Genomic DNA, 9,754 nt, shown 5'->3' with positions numbered 1-9,754 from the left:
ATGAGTTGATTTTAATTTTTGAAAGGGGGCCTACAGGAAATCTGGGGAGGGGCTCTTTATCAGGGAGTGCAGGAATAGGACAAGGGGGGGACAATTTCAAGCTGAAAGAGGGGCAATTTAGATGAGGTATTAGGAAGAAATTTTTTACAGCGAGGGTGGTGAGGCACTGGCACAGGTTGCCCAGAGAAGTCGTGGCTGCCCCATCCCTGGAGGTGTTTAAGGCCAGGCTGGATGAGGCTTTGAGCAACATGATCCAGTGGGAGGTGTCCCTGACCACGGGAGGGAGGTGGAACCAGATGATCTTTAAGGTTCCTTCCAACCCAAACCATTCCATGATTCTATGAGACTCTTCGAGTAGAAAACAGATGGCATTATTAGCAACTGAACAAAAATTTTTTGATTCAGGGGACAACAGAAAAGACATTTTTCCAGCTAGAACAATTTGCCAGAGCTTTATTACACATTTGTAAATAGCTTCAAACCATCTGAGACAACAATCATGGTAAATGAACTATTGTTCTTAAAAATGTTACCCTGTTCTCTACCTTGATCTGCCAAACAGTTCTGTATATACTCTCTGTTAATGGGTAATTCATGTGCTCAAGCTAAGCACACGTATAAGTGCTTCCAGAGTTGGGGTGGATTTCTAAATTTCCAGAGTGCAGCACTGGATTTCTAACTGAAGAAGGGAGGATTATCACTGGCAATGAGCAGTGCTGATCTGCTTACCCTCTCTCAGATGACCGTAGGCCAATGAGACGTGTTCTAGGTTACCAAATCAAATATTTGGCTTTATAAAACATTGTCATAAATTATAGTTTGATTGCTCCTTTTATACCTTAAAAAACAGTACACATGAATTACTTTTGAGAATTTTTTCTTTTAAAAACACAGAAAATAAAGCAAGTAGGTGAAAGGTAACTGTATCACTTTACAGACACAAGCTCCCCTCTGATTACAACTAATTAAGATATTCAGCAGCCTTAAAACAATACCTTTTTTTAATCAATGAACCCAGACAGCATTCACAGCTTTTTGCGATGACAAATGCCCTTTGAAAGAGTTAATAGGCAAAGGTTTGTACTGGCAATGAATAGGGCTACCTTTAATTGATCCAAGAGTCTTAGAGAGCCGTCTTATAGCATGATGATGTATTTGGGTTGCAAATAGGCCAAAATAAGCATAAAGAAAATCTGTAAGACCATGAGACCTTTCATTTTTTTCATTGCGGGGAGGGAAGAAGGGGAACTGCTAGGGAAACTGAGAGAACTATGATGGGGTTATCTTTGTACTCCAGCATTTAAAATAGATAAAACGACAGAAATTTTGAGGAAAAGAGAGGAAGTGACCAGGCCATAACTCTGAGAACAAGCATCAAGATACACGAAAACATACAAAAAAGGGCTTCTTTTGGGGGAAAAAAAAAATAATAAAAAAAAGAGGAGATGACCTAATGGTATAAAGAAACGTTGATTAAAGAAATACCCTGAGGGAGAAAGATATTCCATCACTTTAATAAACACTGCGTAACCCTGCATTCCCTCTAAACTTCTTAAATGAGGAAAAAGAAAGTCTGGAGAAGAGGCAGTCACATGGATCTATTTATAATTTTCCCTTCATTCTTAGTTCATCTCTTACATGGTTTTGTTTGAGATGTAAAGGAAATTTGCACACAAGAAATGGCTCACAAAATTAAACAAAATTAATTAGTAGTGCGTATTATTCCCTGAGTAATGAAGGGAAGTGATGAAGGGAAAAAAAAATATTTATAGGCAATATAGAAACCAATTAGTCACATTTTCTCTTTATGGGACCGATCACACACTAATATTACCTAATAATTATGAAGAAACCAATCTATTCAAATTTGAACTAGCCTTTCAGTGTAAACCAAATTTTGGCAGAATCCCTTCCTCATTTAGAAAAAGCCAAACTGATTTCCTTGAACTTTCATGGGTGCAAGTTTTATGCCAAGGCAGAATTTTTCTGGAATGTCTGAGGCAAATCAGACAAGGAAATTTATAGACTAAAAGTCCATTTTTAAATTGAGTCACTATATAAGCAAAATATCAATAACTTGGGGGGGGGGGGGGGAGAGGGAATCAAATCAAGTTGCTGAGGTCTGAGATTTTCTTAAAAGACAGATATAGGAAAAATTTTGACATCATTCCTTAAAAATAAAAAAAAAAAACAGAGCGATGAAATATTCCACTCCTGTATATGCATCCAGATACATTAGGAAAAGTAAGTCAAGTCCCATTTCAATTTGGAGCAGGGAATCAATAAGCTGTTCTTAAGTTCTGCTCGCACTGTTCATCTTACTACCAGAAACAAGTCTTCTTCCAGGAGTAATTAAGGAGAAAAAACAAATTACAAAGTCTCCATTGCAGGTCTAGGTAAAAATGAAGAAAGGCCGACTTTATGTCTAAGACAGCCAAGATAGGATGCTTTGAACAATAATACATACCCATTAGGAATATTTGCCTCCTGCAAGGATTGTTCTCCTGCAGTACAAAGTTCTGAGGAAAAGAACAAATGAAAAATTCCTGTCATTAACTTCAAGATATTTTTCTAATTGATTATTCTAAGCCCTCACCACCAAGCACCACAGAATTACAACCATGTCAAGGAAAGGACCAGGTTCATCCTTCAAAACAAACCTCACTTCGAGGCACAAACATCAGCAGTTGAGCAGGAGAACCAGGACAGGGGCAACATACTAAGGAAAGCATATGCTGGGCTGTGCAGCCTTGCTTCCTTCTGTGTAAAGAGAGTCACAATATTGCATTGCGTTTTGAGTTGTTGTCATTTGTTAAAAGAACAATAAAAACTTCTGAAAGTCTTCTCCTTGTTCTATTCTCTTCAGACTGTCAGAATCCTCCATTGTAATTCAAAGCTAAAATATTTCCTTCCACTGTATCAGGTTACGTGCAAATTCTAGCTACCACAAGTTTAATAAAATAAATTAATTTTTAAAAAAATTAGGATGTACATAATGTTGGTTCTTTAAAGGATATCAAGTTCTTGTGAAACCCTTCAGAATCAACTGCTTTTTGTGTAGAGGACACCGGATAAACCACCCACCCCACCCTCCTGAAACACGGCGAAGCTCTTTTATAAAATGAAAGATAATCACATCCATCACAAAATAGCAATGTTTAGTAGCTTACTATTTGACAGAAAAATAAATGAGCCAAACTCTGCTAATACATTTCTAGGCTGGTAGGGGTCAGGGAACGCAAGCAGGATTTCCTCCAAAAAATGCAGCCATCAAAACTGCAGCCAAAGTCACTCCATCAGGGCTCACGGGATAGATGAGACGTAGAAGTACAGAGAAAGCATAGGTGGTTGACTAGATAGGAAGTTTCCTTCTACCACTTGCACCAAGAGCACCAAGCTATGGACCTCAGCCACTGCACTGGTCCGTAGTACCCATTGAGACCTTGGAGACAGCTAAGGGGAAAATAGTCACTAAAGAATGACAGATAAAGCCCTGCAACATGAAGGAAAAAAGCAAGAGTGGTAAAACAAGAGAAAGTAAATCAGAGAACTAGAAAGGGTTATCTTTGAGATATTTTCCTACCAAGATGATGTTGTATCCTCTTTGTCTCACGTTCCACCAAACTGAATCTGATTATAACAGCACCTTCAACAGCAAAGCCTACCTCAACGAATGTTACAATCAGCATATTTGTGGGACAGTCCAGGGTCTACGACAACTCTCTATGGGCTCTTTGGGGAGCCCCAAACCCTAACCCTCCCCACAGAGAGCTGTCCTTCACAGAGACCTGCCCCTTTCTGACACTCCATGCCATTCAAGGCCGTATTTCTAATGCTGTGCTTGTAAACAGCCTACAGAAAAAGGGCCAATATTCAAATCCTGTTCATGTATATTCAATGTCACTGCAGAACACACCAAGACAAACGGGCAGTTCTGTGGCAAATACCACCAAAATCTGAGTTATTTTCTGAAATCAAGCCAAAAATGAATTTATAAGTCTGGTTGCGCAGCAACAAAACACACCCCACCTGGAAGTCTGTGTGGGAACTGTTTACTGCACACCGACAGAGCACTACTGGGAAGGCCAGAAAGCAAATATGACTGTGGACTGCTGCAAACATGTGGGACAAAGGTGTATTCCCAAAGCTGTCAGGCTCAAATTGTGAGCTCGCACACGTTACCTGCAGGTTACTGGACATGCGTGAGGTCTAAGGGCATTGTTCCTCTGCACATCAAATTGACTGTCATTGTCACTAAGATTATTCTGCATCTCTTTACAGGCTATAACTGACCACCAATGCCAAAAATGTAAGAATCCTCTCTACGTGAGCTTATCTTTACTCTAGTAAATACAATACTGATGAGGAAATGAGGCACAGAAAGTCTGGACAGAAATTAATCCAGATTTGCCAAGCAACATGTATTCTATGGCTGCCTCGTAAAATTAATAGCAACAACATATTTTTAAAGCCACTTCATGGTTTACTCTTAAAGGAATATTTCTATATTTGCTTAGTCTTTACCCCTGCATGCACACACAGGCACACACCTGGAACTTAAAGGTGGAAAAGCTGATGCAGGAAAAAAAAAAAAGGGGGGGGTTTCCAGGGCTAAGGTGGACTCAGCTTCAGAAATAAAATCAAAAACATTACTGTTTGGGCCTCGGATCAATGTTCAGTCACAAGCTTCCCAGACTCCTTACAAACTGAAATAATCCTCGCTATCTTGAATAATTTATTTAAAGTAATCTTCAGCAAGATTTACCTAAAAGCTAGTTGAGTCCCTTTGCAAAACGTGCTGTTTAACTAAGCATTAATTACACTCTCTGCCATCTACAATCCTGGGCCAAAACACAGCACGCAGGGAAATAAAACGCGCAATGTTTTGCTAAAGGAGGCAGGAGGAGTTTTGATGCTGTAGCAGAAGCAGCACCAGGCACAGAGAAAGTTGTGGTTTCAGCTCCACAAATATAAATCCTCAGTAACTCCACATTGACAGAATCCTCACCCTCAAAGCTCCGAGGACTCTCTTCAACTCAGCTGGGATACTAAGAAAGCAAACTTTGATGCTTTCCCCCCCCCCCTTAAAAATCTGCTTCACAATTCAACATCTTTGATGTAAATCTTTTTAAAGACTAAGATGGCATCAAATCAGGGACAGGATGGAGGGAAACCTGTTTCCGTCCGAGGGGGTACCATTAGGAGGAAGGTTAATAGCCCTGGGCATGCGATCAAATTAAGATTTGTGCCAGTTTCCCCAGGGTTTCCCTTGCCATCACCAGCTTCCCTAGGCTGGGCAGCTCACCCTCATCTTCCTACCAAAGACAGCTCTTAAACAGAAGCACAAGAGCCTGCTGGGGAGAAACAGAAAGTTAATCACATAATTAACTTATATGGATAAAGTATGAAAGAGGCAGACGGGGGGGAGCCTTTGAATATCTTCGCCTTTGGAGACATACAAACTCGCTGTACGTGCAGCTTAAAAGACAGGGAGAGAGCAGGAATTCGGACCTTCCCAACATGTGGATCGCAGCACTGAGGCAGCACCAAGCCTAAACAAGGCTGGAGTTGGCATTCAGAGCACACAGCCCTGCAGAGTATGGGAAAGGGATAGAGCCGCCCAAAGAGCTGGCGCCACTAACTGACGAGCAGAGCGCAAGTGATAAAGATTTACTGCAAGAGAGGAGGAAACAGTCCGCTGGCCCGATTAGAGCTGTGAATACCGAGTTGTTCAGGGAGGATTTTGCAGCTGACTGATCACAGGCTGTCGGAGCAGGCCTCGGACAACAGCTGCAAGGCTTGCTGGGCTGCAGAAACAAAGGGCGCCTAGCACGGTGCAAAGAAAGAGTTGACAGGTTGTTGTTAGCAGTGGCAAATGTGTGAGGTATGTCACTGTGTGTGAGACGGGGTGGGTTGGGTTGGTGGGGAAGAAGGAGGGCAAGAAGCACACAGGCAGCACTCAGGAAAGGTGGGGGCGGCTTGCGACAGAGGGAGCAGGGACACAGGCTTGGTTGAAGCATTTTCCCCTAAAATCAGGCCGGTGTTTGTAAGGAGGACAATCACAAGGTCTGTTTACTGCTGCCAAGATGAATTAGCCCATCGTCTCATTTATAGGATGAATCCGGTGGCACAGACTATAAGGTGCATGGCATTAAAGGGACTAATTAGACGATTCCGGCAAATCTGAATTAAGACCCTTTCTTTCTTTGAAAGCTGGAAAGCATTTCTCAGGACTCTGGTCAGATGGCTTAGGTTTTGTTGGACTTTTTCTTTCTGTTCTGAGAAGGGATATCTTGTGCAATTCCCTAACTCACAAGGGTCTGCTCTAAATTTTGCTCTGAGCTTCAAGAACAGTTGTTAGGAAGCTGCTGGCATTTACATCATATCTAAAAAGGTCCAAACCAAAATCCTGGATTCTGCAGGAATTCAGCTCCCAGTCCAGGGACAAACTTTGCAGCTGGTCCCTCCTGTTATAGCGGGCTAAACCAGAAGCCCACATGTGAACATACCTGAGCTAAGAGCCTACAGCTGAATTCTCACTCACACAACACAAAACAATCTAGGTTTTTCAAAAGCTGGCTTCTAATCTGACACCCACCCCCGCCTCCAAGCACAGCATCTGGAGCCGAATGCTTTTCCCAAGCAACTCTCTGCTTTCTGGAGCCATGGTTCACTAAACTCGGGAGTGCTGAGTAGGAATGTATCAATGAAACTCCAGAGATGATCAAAGACGGAAGCAGGAGAACAGGAGAACCTACTTTCAGCTCCCTGTTTGGCAAGTTCAGGATTCAGTTCCTGAAATCCGGCAACATTTTATTCCAATTAGGACAAAAACAAAGTGTTACAAACACCTCTGAAGCAACGGTGCATGCTGTTTGCACACAACCACTATATTACAGTGGTCACTATTAAAATGTTTTACAAGTGGCTAAGGTTACCATGGTATTCACAGCACAGGAAGAGAAGGGAATACCATGAAAATCAGTAAAATATTCATCACCGCAAACTGCAAATATAAGATGCTACATAGTAATTAGTGACAATTTAAGTACAGGCTTCTTGGTTTTTTTAGGTATGTACGTATCACTAACCAATGAACAGGAGACACTAAGAAAGTGTAGCGGCCTTTATAGCATCTGATCAATTATACAAACAAATCCTATTTTGATTTTTTCTCTACTAAATGATCTCTGAGACCCAGTTAGTCCAGTCCCAATGGGCAGCACTTGATACACTGTAAAGGGAATTCAGAACAAGAGGCATTTCAAGGCTTCTAACACAGCTCCATTCTCCACAAGTATCAAAAAAAAAAAAAAAAACCCACCCAAAAGTGTGCAGAATACTCCATCTAGGGGCAGAAATGTAACCCAAAATTTCCTCAGCGTCTGCTTTGACATGTGTTAACCTCATTCTACCACGACCGAGTGCATGAGAAATAATCAGACATTTCACAGAGGTTCCAAATAGTTCTTCCTCAGTATGAGTCTATAGACTTTTACTTTTTATTATTGTAAATACAGAGCTTCCAGCTTGAATTTCTGCTTAACAGTGATGAAGAACGCAGGCACTACTTTTATACGTCTACTAGCAACTGGATTATATTTTAAACTACAAATATTATCTCAGGAACAATTTATAATCCATGGTATCCATGCACTCAATGTTTTCAGCTGAACATGGGCAAGTTAGAGAGCTCAACTGCAAAGATAATGAAATGCCTGAAGAACTATTTACGTAATTATATTTTTTATATAATTAGGTTTCTACCAGAGCCAAAGCAAGGTCTGAATTTTACTTCAGGAGGAGCAGAAATGCCTTGTGGTGAGGTATACTTCTGAATACAAAATTCCCTCTGTAGCTGGATAATTCAATATCATTTACGCTTAATATTAGCACATAGGATTTGTTCACTAACTGTACTTGAGAGTGATGTATGAAGTAGACAGAAACATCAAATTCATAGGCTGAGGAAAAAACCAAAAAGATATAATAATGCCCATTAACACTTTTTTCTCTTTGGGGGGGGAGGGGAATATAATTACAGCAAGTATATCGGGCTTTTCCCTCTAATTATGTTTTCTTTCTACAAATCACTTTCATCTGACAAGTCTGCACTAATTTTCCTTAGTAAGCAATGGGTTACAGCTTTCCACTGCACTGTGTCTTGCTCTTTGTCTCTCTGGTACAGCCAGGCTGCTACTGAGGCTGGTGTAACGCTTTTGAAAGTAATCAAATTACTCCCTGTGTTTGCTGTCCTTAAACAACTCTGTTTGATCACCTCCATTCTTCCTGTTCAGCCTTTCGGCTGCAAACTTCATACTTCATAAACGCAAAGGTTAGAATTTTCTAGACACCGCTTTAATTTTTCAAATAGCAATCCAATTACTGAGCAAATTGGCACATGTGCCTGGTTACATAGTGACTTGGCACTGCCTCCACTCATTGCTGGCAGTGATGAATGTGTTCCCCCTCAGCCCTCCTCGTCTATCTGCTCCAGCCTCCGAGCCAACACCAGTGACCACATAAGGAGAGTGCCTGGCAGCTGCAAGCCCGAGGTGCCAAGAGGCAGATTGTATTCTGTAGCAGCAGGATCTGGGTCTGTGACTGGCATCCTGGCTAGTCTTTTGTAAGACCTTTTCCATGGCCTCTAGGTTGGCACTAATGAAGCCTGTAGAAATGCCTGCAGGGAGCTGGTATAGAAGTGAGTTAAGTCAAAGGTTTAATTTAGTTTCTAAAGCGAAGTGAATGTATATTGGCCTTCTTTTTCCACCCTGCAATTATACTCCTGCCACATTTATGAGAAAATACAGTATTCAGTCAACAATAGGAGTGCATTCCTGGGTATGTCTGCACCGCACATTGGGGCAAAGATCCCCAAGCCAGCCTCAATTAACTTAGCTGCAGAACCAGAAGCAATATAGCTGTGTTTGCTCGGTGTGACACCCGAGCTAATTAACTATGTATGGCAGTAACAGAGCTTTACTGTTTCTGGCACTGCAGCTAGTATCCCTGTGTGGTAACCTACTACCGACATGCCAGCTCACTTGGAGGTAACCTGAGGGCTCCCCTAAGCTGATGCTGCCTTGCACTGCAGAGAGACATGTAGTAATACTCCAGGAACTGGAAGGAATTTGTTGACCTCTTTACATCATGTGAGAGTGGTGAGGCTACAGATGTGGTTACAGTAAATCCGGACCGTTCCTCTCCCATCCCATCCACATTCTTTTATTACTCACAACATGATGGTTACAGAGGATCTCTAAGTAATGTGTTAAGCATCTTGAGCAGCATCTGTCACATGTGGTGCTTTCTAAATTTCTCACTTCCTCCCCCAGGGGCAAAAAGCTGGACAATGATATTTGAAAGTATTTCTCAAACTTGCATTTTTGTCTTTTTTTTTTTTTTTTTTAAAAGGAAATTTGGGTCTTAGCCCATAAGTGAACTTCTGTGGGCTATTTAGAAAGCCATGCAACAGATAAGAGCTTTCTCAAAACAGGATAATTTTTCCCCATCTGGATATTTTTATGATCTCCAAGAAATTAACTTCCTTAAAATAAATTAGTGCAGCTACTGAAGACCAGAGATGCACTATGAGCCCTGTAATAAAAATAGCCTTTGGTGAAGGTAAAAACAAAACACAACAATCTGCCAGCTATTCCTCTTTGGAATCCCACCACAGGCATACCAAGAAGCTGCTGGAGAGAATCAGAGTTATTTGTCTAGCAACTTTCTGATGCAGATTATAGTCTGGAAA

General features: G+C 41.4%; 1 protein-coding gene and 1 long non-coding RNA gene across 2 annotated transcripts in view; both read right to left on the bottom strand.

Annotated features, from left to right (window-relative positions):
• The window catches only part of SMIM38 (small integral membrane protein 38), a 37,249-nt gene that overhangs the window by 9,965 nt on the left and 17,530 nt on the right, over positions 1 to 9,754 (bottom strand). The window contains exon 2 of the mRNA XM_054066735.1: positions 2,468 to 2,519. The gene's annotated coding sequence lies outside the window, so the exon portion shown is untranslated. The remainder of the gene's footprint in view (positions 1 to 2,467; positions 2,520 to 9,754) is intronic.
• Positions 1 to 9,754, bottom strand: part of LOC128852220 (uncharacterized) — a 59,550-nt gene that overhangs the window by 43,496 nt on the left and 6,300 nt on the right. The window lies entirely within an intron of this gene.

The sequence above is a fragment of the Cuculus canorus genome, chromosome 5, assembly GCF_017976375.1.
Source record: "Cuculus canorus isolate bCucCan1 chromosome 5, bCucCan1.pri, whole genome shotgun sequence".
NCBI classification, from domain to species: Eukaryota; Metazoa; Chordata; class Aves; order Cuculiformes; family Cuculidae; genus Cuculus; species Cuculus canorus.
The sequence above is the reverse complement of the archived record's forward strand: the minus strand, read 5'-3'. Positions and strand labels throughout refer to the sequence as shown.